General features: G+C 39.7%; 1 protein-coding gene across 3 annotated transcripts in view; it reads right to left on the reverse strand.

The window, feature by feature from the left end:
* The window catches only part of PRKN (parkin RBR E3 ubiquitin protein ligase), a 612,533-nt gene that overhangs the window by 323,837 nt on the left and 274,611 nt on the right, over positions 1-14,085 (reverse strand). The window lies entirely within an intron of this gene.

Consider the following 14,085-nt stretch of genomic DNA (forward strand, 5'->3'; position numbering starts at 1 on the left):
TAAAAATAAAAAGGTAACGAATCCAGAACATACAGTGAAATGTACATTAAATGTAAAAGCACATTACAGAAAGATATGGGATTCAAAACTACAGAAATGTGAAATTAAATGCATTCATGTTGAGTTAGTTCCCACTGCCATAAATCAAATACACTGATGCAAATACACTTTAGATACTATTACTTCTGGTATAGCAGCTGCCAGGGCTTACCACACTGAACATATTTCACCTGAGATAAAAGATCTTAAGCAGTTTCCACTTTCTGGGCACAATGCAAAATGCTGAGTTCTGACCAATGAAGAGCAAAAGAGCCTGAGTCTGAGAGATCCAAAGAACATCTTTATCCCATGTGAACCTGTCTGCCCATTGAGATCTTCATCAGAGACCTCTCACTGCCGCTGGAGGTTAGGCAGGCAGAAATCCGGAACAGGGTCTTTTCTGTGGCAGCTCCTCAACTGCCGAATGTCCTCCATATTCACTTGGCACCATTTATTTTGTCTTTCAGATGACCAAGAAAAACAGCTGAATTCTCCCAGTGCTTCAGGGAGCTAAGATGAGAACCTTTCTGTTGCTTTACTGCTGCTCTTATGTATGTTGTTTTGCTTGGAGGGAATTGGTTGCATTATGAGATCTTACTGTGAGACAGTTTTCACTGTTTCTAAGATAACTTAAGCACTTGTTCTGATGAAAATATGAGGCATGGATTTTTTTAAAATAAAGAAAAAGAGGAAAGTGTATGCAAGATATATAAACCACCAAAGAGGAAGACCATCCAGGTGCAGGTTCCCCTATCAACCTTTAGTAAATACATGGAGGTTAGAGATGGGGCATTCACACACTCACTGAAAATGAGGAGCATGATTTCTGAAGAGGGCTAATGGTCAATCTTTACTATTTAAACATCTGAGAAAGAATTATCTGTGTGACTGCAACAATTCTATTCTAAAAAAGCAATTCTTAGAAGTGGAATCTATTTAAATGGTATTTTGCATAAAGCAAATGCAATAAATAAATGAGGATTGCAGAAGGAAAACTGAATAATTAAAGCCCAAGTTTACTGCATCCATACGCAAGTTGTAAACTATGGTAATAGTCTTTTTACAAATTTCCAAAGTTATAGAAGGTTCACAGACTTAAGTGATATTTTGCTGAGACTTTGCAATTGATAAGAAAGAGGTTGGTATAGATTTTGTGTTTAAAATTTGGTCACAATTTTACTTATTACTTACACATAATTTACTATTAACATATGAGCAACTGAATACAGAGGAGGGAAGAATCATTTATCTTCAGGGAAAGTGGCCAGGCTATATATGCTGCAAATATCCTTCAGCTGCCATGCTTCAACTTGAGGTTTCTAGCTATGGAGAAGCTTTGTGTTTAGTCCAACTGTGAGTGTAAGAGATGGTCCCTTCCTCCAGTAGCTTCTCAGATCTGCTAACCAAGTCCCTGCACTGTTATAGTGCACAGATGCTATGTGTAGGTGCCTCCTCAATCTTACCACAGGAGTATCAAAGCCCCTGTGATAAGAGTTCTAAAACAATGCACAGGAACACATGCATTTATCAGTAAAACACCGCACAAAAGGAATATTGAGGCAACCATACAATTACATTAATATTGCCTTTTTGCAGTTGTGTGTGTGTATCTTCCTTCAGATCTGCCCTCTAAACCCACTTTCTCTGTGAACATTTTGGTTCAGCCTCTCAGTCCTCATCCCCAAACAAAACAATCTAAAATTCAGCACAGAGGCAAATATCAGAGGAAGGAAAGTGAAGACAAGGGTAAATAATAGGAAAAGAACATGTATTTCTTTTCCAGACACTCAGGCTTTTCCAGACACTCAGACTTGATTAAATTAAGGTTACCAGATTGTTTTCAATGAATCCAGGGACACTTTTCTACTTCAATGGATTTTGTATGGGGACTGATTTGTAAATCCAGGGACTGTCCCCGGGAAACGGGGACATCTAGTAACCTTAGATTAAATTATCTATAGATTATGCTTTTAGAACCAATCCTTATCTTGCCTGAGCAGCATGGTTGCTACTTCTATGTGACCACAGGAAAACTGCATAGGAGGAGCATATTTTTTTACACACACACACACACACACACACACTCCACACTAATGCTACTGACCTTCAGATGGCATAGAGAGTGAGTGACCACACCACAAGCCCCACCCACATAATTTCTGCATTTCAAACTTCATCAGAGCAGCACATACCCCTGAAGAAGCAATTAGACGAGAACTTATCCTTATTATTTATGTGCTATGACAGCTCAAGCATCTGTGCCACTAAAGGGGTAGGACTCTGGAATGTTTCTACAATTCCAATGTGGATTGGTATGAGGGCATTCGATCTACTCAGGTCTTGGGTGATAAAGGAGTTGACCCCTGCTTCCAGATCCTTTCCCTCAATCTTTGCACTTTTACTCCAGATACCACTTCTTCTCTAGGGGAATCCACCTTACCATTTCGAGAACCTCTGACAGAAGTTGTACTGTTTTAACTGCAGCTGAAATGGGGAAGTTTCAGTCACCTTTTAAAAAAAACTGCTCAAAAATGTACTAGAGAAATTCAGTAAACTGACAAATTCATCAAATGCCATGATTGAACTGAGTTTTTGACCTGCAAAATCAAAGAAAGAACAGAAACTCAGGTCAGCAGAAGAAGTCAGTGATTCATCAAATAATTTGAACCATTTAGAAGGTATGAAATTGTTATGATGCTTCATTGACCAAACCCAAAGAGCACTCACTAATGGTTCCTCATTATGCTGGGGGGAAAGTGACAAGTGGGGTGCCGGAGGGTTCTGTTCTGGGCTCGTTGTTGTTCTACATCTTTATAAATAACTTGGATGAAGGAATTGAGGGGGTGGTCATCAATTTTGCAGATGACACCAACAGTGTCAACAATGTGGTGCAGCGGCGAAAAAACTAATGCTACTGGTTGGATGGTCATCCGTCATGGACGCTTTAGTTGAGATTCCTGCATTGCAGGGGCTTTGGCTAGATGACCCTTGGGTTCCTTCCAACGCTAAGATCCTATGATTCTATTCTAGTGTCCTGCTCAAAGGAAGTAATAGTACCACTCTATTCTGCCTTGGTCATTCCACACCTGGAGTATTGTGCCCACTTCTGGGTGCCACAATTTAAGAATGATATTGACAAGCTGGAACTTGTGCAGAGGATGGCAATCAAGATGATGAAGAGTCTGTCGACAAAGTCTTATGAGAAATAGTTGAGGGATTTGGGTATGTTTAGTCTGGAAAGGAGGAGAGTGAGAGGAGGCATGATAACCATCTTCAAATATCTCAAGGGGAGCCCCATGGGGGAGGGAGTATGTTTGTTTTCTCCTGCTCTGAAGGCTTGCTCCAGAACCAGTGGCACCCGCCCTGTGGAACACTCTCCCACCAGATGTCAAAGAGAGAACAACTACCAGACTTTTAGAAGACATTTGAAGGCAGCCCTGTTTAGGGAAGCTTTTAATGTTTGACTGACTATTGTATTTTCATATTCTGTTGGAAGCCACCCAGAGTGGCTGGGGAAACCCAGCCAGATGGGCGGGGTATAAATAATATATTATTATGAATAACCTTCCGACGGTAAGAGCTATTTGACAGTGCAACAGACTCCTTTGGAAGGTTGTGGGCTCTCCTTCCTTGGAGGTTTTTAAGCAGAGGTTGGATGGCCATCTGTCATGGATGCTTTAGTTGAGATTCCTGCATAGTAGGGGGCTGGACAAGATGACCCCTGGGGTCCCTTCCAACTCCACAATTCTATGGTTCTATGAGTTTGTGTGTAATATCGTCAAAGTGCTGGAAAATGTAAAGATCCTCACATATATTAATTAAAATTACCCAGAAAATCCATCACAGATGTATTTAATTTTAAATGGGAGAAATTACAAAAAATAAGAGGGTTAGTTAAAAGGATGATTTAAAAAAAATAGTAAGAAGGGTCAAGTCTGTTTAGGAGGGTTATTTAAAAACAATATAACAGAGGCTGAGGTTAGAAAAGGCAACAACATATCTAGAACAGAAGGCTAAACTAGACAGAGCTGTTGTCTAATCCTGCTAGGTAATTTTTGTGTTCCTAAGGTGCATCAATTTACATGCATCACATACTTCATGACAAAAAGGGCATCAGATCATTTCCCCACTTCCTTTATCAAAAACAGTACCTCCCTTGTATAGTGACAATGTACAATTCCCCCATTTTCAAGCTCTATGTCTAGTATAGGAATAGCATATTCAAAAACAGCCCATCTTTTTTCTGATACAAAACTATTATAGGAGGCAAATTAGGTTTCCAATTTTTAATGTATTCTTAACAGGTTTAATTTAGGAGAACCATGCAATTATCGTCATCTGTTCAAACCCTTTCCTAGGAATAAACTTGCTGCGGCACAAATGGGGCTTTCAGCAACCTAGAGTCAGCCAATGGCCACATGATATGCTAACTGTTGTGTGATAGGAGATCTCATTTCAATTCAGAACATGGAAATGTATTTGAATAGCCACAGATATTATCATGTAAAGCTTCATTTATTTCACCAGCCCTTATATCTTGATAATTGCTAATCCAACTGGACTACATTTATTAAATGAGATGACACACATTAGATTTCAAGTGAATGCTTGGGTATTATCATAATGTAAACATGATTACTTTGCTCCCAAATATTTGCTTGGATTTTTTGGGAAATGTATCCCTTCTAGTCTGCAAAACCCATCACAGGCTATTCTGGGGGGAGTGGAAGGACAGTGGACATGTGGAAGCAGAAGCAAGAAAAGACACCTTTGCCGATTTTTAACGCAGTGTCCATGGAGGCTGGTCATTAACATAATTTCATGCTACGTTTAAATATTAAGAGAGATTTGCAAAACTGACACTTGTGGATTGAAATCTTATATTGTAATTGTTTTGCAAAAATGGGGCCAGGTAAAAATTCCAATGCCATCTCAGAAATGGCCTGTGGCATGAATTTTATATAAATAAGAAGGTAATTGCTAACCCAGCAGTCCAGCAGTATCTGAGGTAATATGTCTGATAGGCCCATCTCAACACTAAAATGTGTATCATTGTCATGGTGTTCCCACAAAGAGAAGCTTGAAAGCAGAACTTTTCTAACAGCTTTTGGAATTTCTACAACTATTTCCAAGAGCATTTGCCCAGGTTTTAAAAATTTGCTATTTTATCTGGCTCAATAGTTTTGGAATGTTACTCTTCACCTGCAGAGGTGGTGGCAACAGTGGCCCCTTTTTCTGTTTTGAAGTTAGATTGGTTCAGAAAATAAACTTAACTGTCCCTGATTTTTGTTTAGCTTATTCTCCAATCCAACACAAGCTGGTGGGGAGTCACTCACCACTACGTACTTAAAGGATTGCTTCTTACAATACAAGCCTGCAAATCTGTTCAGCTTGTGGTACTGCCTTCCCCAAGAGATCAGTCTGCTGCCCACTTTACAGACATTGTGATGCCTGTTAAAAAAATCTTTTGATTTTGATGAGCATGTAAAATCTTGGATTGCCTTGCTTCCCTTCCTTTCTGAAATTTGTATCTGTTGCTCTAGCTTGACAGTTACTGTCTAAAAGTAGAACTATTTTCAAATGGTGCTTGCCAGCTGACATGGGCACTTCTAGTGACACAGAAATATGGACTTCAAAATGTTAAAATAAATCTTACTAGGATTCAAGAAGTGTGTTTTTGTTCTTCAGAAAATTTACTTGCTAAAGTATAGCAACAAAGCAATCCACAGCTGGAGTCAGCAATGCTTCCGAATACCAGTTCCAGGAAACCACAGGAGGGGAGAATGTTGTTGTGCTTGAATCTTGTTTGTGGACTTCCAACAGGCATCCGATTGACCACGGTTAGAGAACAGGATCCTGGAATAGATGGGCCATTGTCCTGATCCAGGAGGCTCTTATTCTGTTCTTAAAATGGAATGTTGCCATGCCTCTTTTCATTAAATTTTACTTAGAAGCAGCAACAAGGAATATTATTTGAATCCCAAAACGATTTGCTCACTGCTCTTCTTCTTTTCTTCTTGGGCGATCACTCGTAGCCGAGGAATATTGTCTTCCATAAACATGGTTTGAATAATGAGTCCGTAAGTGACTGTGGAGGCCAAATCTGCATCCACACGTCCTTCCACGCTGGGGACATTGGTTTCTGGGCAGGTGTTGATCACGGCGTGGATTTGCCAAGCGTGCCTTCCTCTTAGCATGTTTTTCCCTTGTGTCCTGAGTTTGAGTGTCTTCAAAGCCCATGATACCTTCGGTAAAGGCTGTTCTCCAACTGGAGCGCTTGCAGGCTAGTGTTTCCCAGTTGTAAGTGTTTGTACTACATTTTTTAGATTTGCCTTGAGACAGTCTTTAAACCTTTTTTGTTTACCACCAGCATTACACTTTCCATTTTTAAGTTCAGAATAGAGTAGTTGCTTTGGAAGACGATCATCAGGCAACCGCACAACATGACCAGTCCAACGAAGTTGATGTTGAAGAATCATTGCTTCAACACTGGTGATCTTTGCTTCTTCCAATACACTGATATTAGTTTGCATGTCTTCCCAAGTGATGTGTAACATTTTTCGGAGACACCGTTGATGGAATCTTCTGAGGAGTTGGAGATAGCGTTTATAAGTGGTCCATGTTTCACAAGCATGTTTCACAAGCATATTTCACAAGCATATAGTAAGGTTGGTAGTACAATAGATTTGTAAACAAGCATTTTTGTTTCCCTGCGAATGTCCCGGGACATTCGCTCACTGCTCTAGAGTAGCACATGCAGTGAATGGATTCCAGCCACATTGGTTCACTCAAGAGTTCATTCATGGGCTAATGTAAGAAAGCTTAGGCAATAGACTAATATTTCAGATTGTCATATATTGGCTTAAGAAGTTGAAATATGAGTAAACCTTCTGACCGTGCAAGTAGCTCCTTTGCTCCTCCCTTTATTGCTAGAGCAAATAAATTAGGAATTCTTCAAGTAACTAAGTTTAAAAAGTTTCGGAACAAGCCAGAATATTATGTAAACTACAAACCTTGTATAAATATTCTGGCTCATTCCAAAGCTATGAATTATTTAGTTTCCCAGTTTGGACAAAACAAGAAAATATGGTTAACAGAATACTTGGGAGCCAGCATGGTGTAGTGGTTAAGAGCTGTAGTCTTGTAATCTGGGGAACCGGGTTCGTGTCACCGCTCCTCCACATGCAGCTGTTGAGTGACCTTGGGCCAGTCACACTTCTCTGAAGTCTCTCAGCCTCACTCACCTCACAGAGTGTTTGTTGTGGGGGAGGAAGGGAAAGGAGAATGTTAGCCGCTTTGAGACTCCTTAGGGTGGTGATAGAGCAGGATATCAAATCCAAATCCAAAATTCCTGGTTTGCTGATTCATAGTGTGTTGAGATGTAATTGTCTAAAAATGGTCTCAGTGTGGCTTGGAATTGTGCTTAATTGAACCTGGTTTCTCATTCCATTTCACCTTTGGATTGCAAGTTGGATGGCAGGACGAGCAAAAATCACATCATTTATTCATGATTAATGGCTAACTTTGAAGCATTAATCTGTGTGCAAATGTTTATTTTGGTACAAACTACAAATTTTGCTACTCATCTGGAACAAAATACACAGAAACCTAAAATATTAATATTAATGATTTTTTTTGTATTGTTGTGTGAATTGGCTTAAGCAACAACAAAATACCCTTTTTACTAAAGATTCTCCAACCCTGAGGGAGTCCTCTAATCTCTCCCTGCATGTGAATTCTCAGTTTTGAGCACATTTTTACTTAAAGCACTCATAATAAGACATATTTGCATATAAGCTCACCAAGACAACTTAATATACAAATCAAGGACTTTGATTTGCATTTCTGCCATTAACAACAATAATTAGCAACCTTGTCTTCTAAATAACAATTTGTGCTGCGCTGCCATGTAAATAATTTGTGCCACACTGAAGTATACACAAGAGGTAATAAATCAAAGATGTAGGGAAAGCAGATCCCCACAGCCTCTCTATGAATATTCCCAAATAATTAAAACTGGTTTAAATATGGTAACTGATATGCATGGCTTTATCTAAAACATTTTTTTGTGGGACTAACACTGTAAGACGTCAATAAATAAATAAAATTCAAGTCTCTTCTAAATGAACATGCAGAGAGAAGCAGCACCTAAGTAATCCAACTTTCACTGAAACAAAATGTCTATATCGCAGTCCTTAATTTTCTGTATACTATATATATATATATATTAAAGCTAGATTGGAAAATATTAGTTGCACACTACACATTAGGTTAAAATCCATCCTGACCCCCAAAAAAGGTCCAGTTCTGGAAAATGCTGTATCACAGCTCCTCAGATACTGCTCTTTAAAACCGTAAAATCAACATTACACACAATACCTGAAGAAAACAGATTGCTACCTAGTCCATTTTTTATTTTGCACAAAATCAGCATCCATGGGTGGGGGACTAAATATTAACAAGTGTGCCAGAGAGAAGCAAAGAATCTGTGTATCAATTCAAAAAGAAAAATATGTATCCAACAAGAAATGTCATTAACATATTAAAACCATAAAACAGATTAGCATACATATTTGCTATTTATAAAGTTTACCAATTACACCTGGAATATGTTACTGAAACATTATTCTAGAGGAAATACATACATATAAAGAATATAACACCCAATTCATCCAAGAAAAGATTTTGATAGATTTGCTCCAGAGCTGCAGTCAAAGACCCATAGATTATTTACTTTGAATGCATAAGACAAATTGTTTACCTATATAAGGGTAGGGGGCAGGAGAGGGTTCCAACACTAACGACTGAGAGGAGGTGCCAAATCTTTTCCCCACCTGCCAATTATTCCCTGGATATTATTCTCCCAGCTCATGTCTGTTTGCTTGGGTTCATCCATCATCATCATCATCATTGTATCCTCCTTAGCTGAGTTCTCAAAGCAGAAGAAGCTTTTTTCAAGGGAGAATCTGTAGGTGAAAGGAGGTTAAAGGACTTCTTCTTCTCCTCAACATTCTTCACTGCAAACACACTACCCAGTCATTCACATTAACTGTCACATCTCCTCAGGAAACATGTGTTTAGCTCCATCCTAAAATGAATCACACATTTCACCAAAGTGTCATATGATTATCTGTTTCTTTAGGGAACCTTAATCCTTGTATATTTGTGTAGCAGCAGGAAATTTACTTTACTATGAGAGGTAACCTATTCCCAGTGGATTTTTTATTTTTTTTTACTTTGTCTATCCTATGTACTCATTACAAACTTGTTATCTGCTTCCTTGGAATCTGGGCTTAAAACACGCTCATGAGAAACACAAACAGATTTTGAACCAAGGATGAGAGCAAACAGCTAGCCAAAAATATGAAGTCAGGTGAATTGTCGCTCATCTTGGATCAATGTCAATAGCTTTCAAGCTAAGGACTAATGATGACAAGGGGCAACTAAAAAACATTTGGTCCCTGATACCTAAATCTTAATTCTAGGAGATACTAACACCTAATTTCCTACACCAGCGTTCATGCACATGCATCCTTTCAAATCAGAGTATCCACACCAGTTAAAATATCTTGTGATTTATAGCTGGGAAGAGAAAGGGAACACAACTGTTGGAACACAAATTTTCTCTCTCTCTCTCTCTCTCTCTCTCTGTTTGTGTGTGTGTGTGTTACTTTATGAATCACTCTGCATACAGAACTGTGCAAATCGAACAACGATGGGCAAGTCTTTATCAATAAGAAGAGACCAGTAATAAGCATATGGCAAGCTAATTCCTTCTCCTGAATTAGAACATCAGAAACAAACAAGGGCTAATCTTATTAATAATCCTGACAGCCAAAACATGCTTATCTGAATTTATAAACCCCAGAAATCATCATGTTATTTTCTGAAGACATTTCTGTTTTGCCTACTTATGTTTGGCTTGTTACTGTGAAAATCTAGCTTTTTAAAAACACAATAAAAGAGAAGGCAAATACTTCATGTAAATATAAAACCTATTTACATAATAAAAAGAACATTGTTCTAGCTAGTTTAACTGGCCTGTCTGAAGGTTTATGTAAAGGAGGACAACAAAAGATTTGGGAGAATGTTTAGCTGGAATAAATGTTGTTATATTGTCATTGTGCTGTTTCCAAAACAAGTCTATACAGTCATACCCTGGGTAACAGTCGCTTGAGGTTGTATTTTTTTCAGGTTACGCACCTGTCGAAACCCCAAAGTACTGGAACGGGTTACTTCTGGGTTTCAGTGGTCGCGCATGCGCAGCACTAAATCGTGCTTCGTGCATGTGCAGAAGCGCCAAATCACAACCCGCACGTGCACAGACACACTGCTGCGGGTTGTGAATGCTGCAGGTTGCAAACATGCATCCCGCACGGATCATGTTCGCAACCCGAGCGTCCACTGTAGATTATTAAAGAGTTACTATATACAGTAGTACCTTGGAATCTATTCTGGAAGTCCCTTTGACTTCCAAAACTGTTGGAAACCAAGGAGCGGCTTCTGATTGGCTGCAGGAAGCTCCTGCAGCCAAACGGAAGCCGTGCCAGTTGTTCTGCTTACAAAGAACGTTTGCAAACCAGAACATTCACTTCTGGGTTTGCGGTGTTCAGGAGCCAAAACGTACAAGTGGCAAGGCATTCGGCTTCCAAGATACGACTGTATATGGCAATACTGCAGGAATCATCATCGGGGTTCGCTGCTGAAATCAGTATATAGTATAGCAGAATAAACTACAAAAACAAATGTACAATACTTCTGCATCTTCCTCTGCAGAATCCCTGTCAGTGAGAGTTGGGCCACCCAGTCAGGCAGGTCCCTCTATCAAACCTGCACAACATGAGGCTGTGGGCCAGTCACTATATCTTCACTGAAAGTATCTTCATTCTCCAAGAATCCCAGTTGTTGTCAGCAGGTGGTCAGTAATAAAACACCCAGTGTCAGTGAAGTTAACTTTTTATTCAAAAAAACCAACAGTGCATGCCTAGTGATCACAGCAAGTCTTCCCAGTAAGTCTTCCCCCAATGAGGCAACTGAGAGGACTGAAAGTCCCTGCCTTCCCACCACTCTCTAAGGTTTCTCTCCCTTTCTTGTGTGAATACACACAAGTTAAATGAACACAAGTTGCTAGCTTACTGTATTACAAACAAACACTCAAGCTCCTTCATAACAGTACAGAAGAAAGATGCTACACAGGTTTGAGCACTGTAAAAAAGTTAATCTGGGCAAATAATTTATTGCAGTGGAACATAATGTGGGATACAAAGTGCTCATTTTCAGAATCTGTTTAAGGGACCAGATTTCTCACCAGGTAAGCATGCAATCCCAATAAAGAAGCAGGTCCCTCTAGCAATTAACCCTGGCAGAATGATGCTGTTTCAGCTCCATGACAAACTCAAGGCAAAGCTACCAGTTGCTGAGAATCGCAAGTGAGGAATGCACTGTCTCAGTCAGGTTCTGCTTGTGGCTTCCCAGAGGTATCTGCCTGGCCACTGGGAGACCAGGATATGGGACAACATGGGGCTTTGGTGTGATCCAAGAGGACCCTTCTTATCTTGTTAACTCCTGGTAGGGCAGCCAGGGATGGAGCCCTTAGAAGTCACACAGGCAACTGAAAAAAGAACCATAAGTGAGCTATTTGGTCACTGTAGGGAAACAAAGACTAGCTGAATATATGTTTGGATCAAGAGACAATATTTCCAACTGTCAAGCAGAGAAGAGATTATGGCACAATTTGCAATGCTAAGTATTTCAGTAAGTTGGTTACTTCCTCATAGTTTTGGCAGCTAAAGCTAAAATAAAACTTTAAATTATGTATGTTAACACTCTGCTTCTAAGATACAGATCTCCAGCACCTCAGGCCATGTGAAGAATAAAAGAAACTTAAAAAAAAGAAATGCACCTTTAACAGATGGACCTAGGAGCTTCCATTACTGAAAGAAGGTGACAAGAATCTCCCTGAGGGGATCGCTCATCCAGTGGATGAGGTTAAGGATGAATTATCAAGGACATGAAGATTCCATGGTCTTATGTTATACAGACAGATCTGGGGAACATATTTCACCATAGTCTGTGAAAATGACAAGTACTCCCACATTATCCTTAGGTGCTTTTCTCAGCCAGCTGTCCTTCACAGAGCACCAAGACAAAAGGAAACATTTAATGAACCTGAGAACTATCCAAATTCCCCTGAGAAGGCAGTACCCTGAAACTTAGGCTCATGGAAATTTGTTCACAGGTTGAAAAGGGACCGAACTAGAAAAGTGGGTTGTAAAGACTCTTTTTCTCAGTTAGTAACTTCATATTCACTGTAGATCTCCTTTGGTTTACCCGAGTGACTGCAATAAGATATTTCTTAAGAGGGAAGATGTTGTTCCAGGGGTGGGAGAGGGAGGGAGGGGAAATGTAATTGGTTGTGTTGATTGATAATTTGTGTTAACATGTTTCAATAAAAATATATATATTTTTTAAAAAGAGGAAATATGTTGTGATAATAGCTTGAATTTAAAGAGGCACTTGTGCAGGACCTTTTGCTGGGGAGCAGCAAGAGGAGTTCTCTTCAGAAGCTGAGAATGTGAGTCAGCCATAATAATATAACCTATTCCATTTGTTTATTAAAAGGTATTCTCTTCACATATGTATGCTTTGTATTTACCGAACACAACATTTAAGCAGCACACTCACAAAAACAAATATGCAGAGACAACACAGGAAGAGGTCACCTTTCTATTTTGTTTTAGGTGTCACACTTTACCACACCCAAATCCCTGTTGTTGTTTAGTCATTTAGTCATGTCCGACTCTTCGTGACTCCATGGACCAGAGCACGCCAGGCACTCCTGTCTTCCACTGCCTCCCACAGTTTGGTCAAACTCATGTTGGTAGCTTCGAGAACACTGTCCAATCATCTCATCCTCTGTCATCCCCTTCTCGTGCCCTCAATCTTTCCCAACATCAGGGTCTTTTCCAGGGAGTCTTCTCATGAGGTGGCCAAAGTATTGGAGCCTCAGCTTCATGATCTGTCCTTCCAGTGAGCACTCAGGGCTGATTTCCTTCAGAATGGATAGGTCACCCAAATCCCCACTGGTATGAAAAACTTTGCCATTCCACTGTTCAAGCTACAGATACTAATCATATTTAGCTGTTGTTAATCTAACCACTGTTCCACTTTCACAACACGAATTATCTGCCACCATTCTGAGAGCAGTTTTCTCCCTTATTAAAACGAACTGAAATGAAATAAGCCACCCAACACAGAAGACACTGGTTAAACAAACTTCACATGAGGGTGCAGTCGGTTAAACAAACAGCACACGCTAGCATAGCTGTGGTTCTAGCCTCCCAAGGGAAATGTTTAAAATGCTAAATTTTGTAGTCCATGGAAACAGAAAACACTTAAAACCCTCACTGTTTGCTAAGTGTTCACTCAGAGTAGAAGTTATGTGCTAGAGCATGTGTACTGTATTGCATATTGGTTCCAGTTTTAATCCCCAGCAGTTGTAGTTAAAGCAAACCTGGCAGCTGGTCTGGGAAATACCTCTGCTGATGCTTCTCAAAGAGGACAATGCTGGGCTGGATGGACCAATGGTCTGATCCAGTATAAAGCTGGTCCATACGTTCAGATATCATTTTAAACCTTTCTATTGAAAAAATAGTCAACAGACCTTAACTATGTGGAGCTGAATTGTCACAGCTTGAATGTTTTAAAGCTATTTCAGATTGCAACTATGTTATCTCCAAGTGATAGGCATATGCCAGCCACATTCACAACTTGCCTGAGTCATTATAAAAGCACAGACATTTTAAACACCCCCCCCCCATCTTTCCTTTATAGGAGATAAGCATGTGAGTGGCAGTCAAGTGGAATATGAGCCTTCTTGAAGGAAAAGTATTCACATTTTAAGAATAAAGCCACAAGACTGCATGATGATTTGTGTATGGCTGATTTTATTGTGTACTTCCTAGGAAAGTCCCTGACATTATCAATATTTGTCTCATGCAAAGACCCTAGAGCCAAAATTCCACCTGGAAGAGATTTTTGAACTGC

This window comes from Podarcis gaigeae, assembly GCF_964106915.1.
Source record: "Podarcis gaigeae genome assembly, chromosome: 3".
Lineage (NCBI taxonomy): Eukaryota > Metazoa > Chordata > Lepidosauria > Squamata > Lacertidae > Podarcis > Podarcis gaigeae.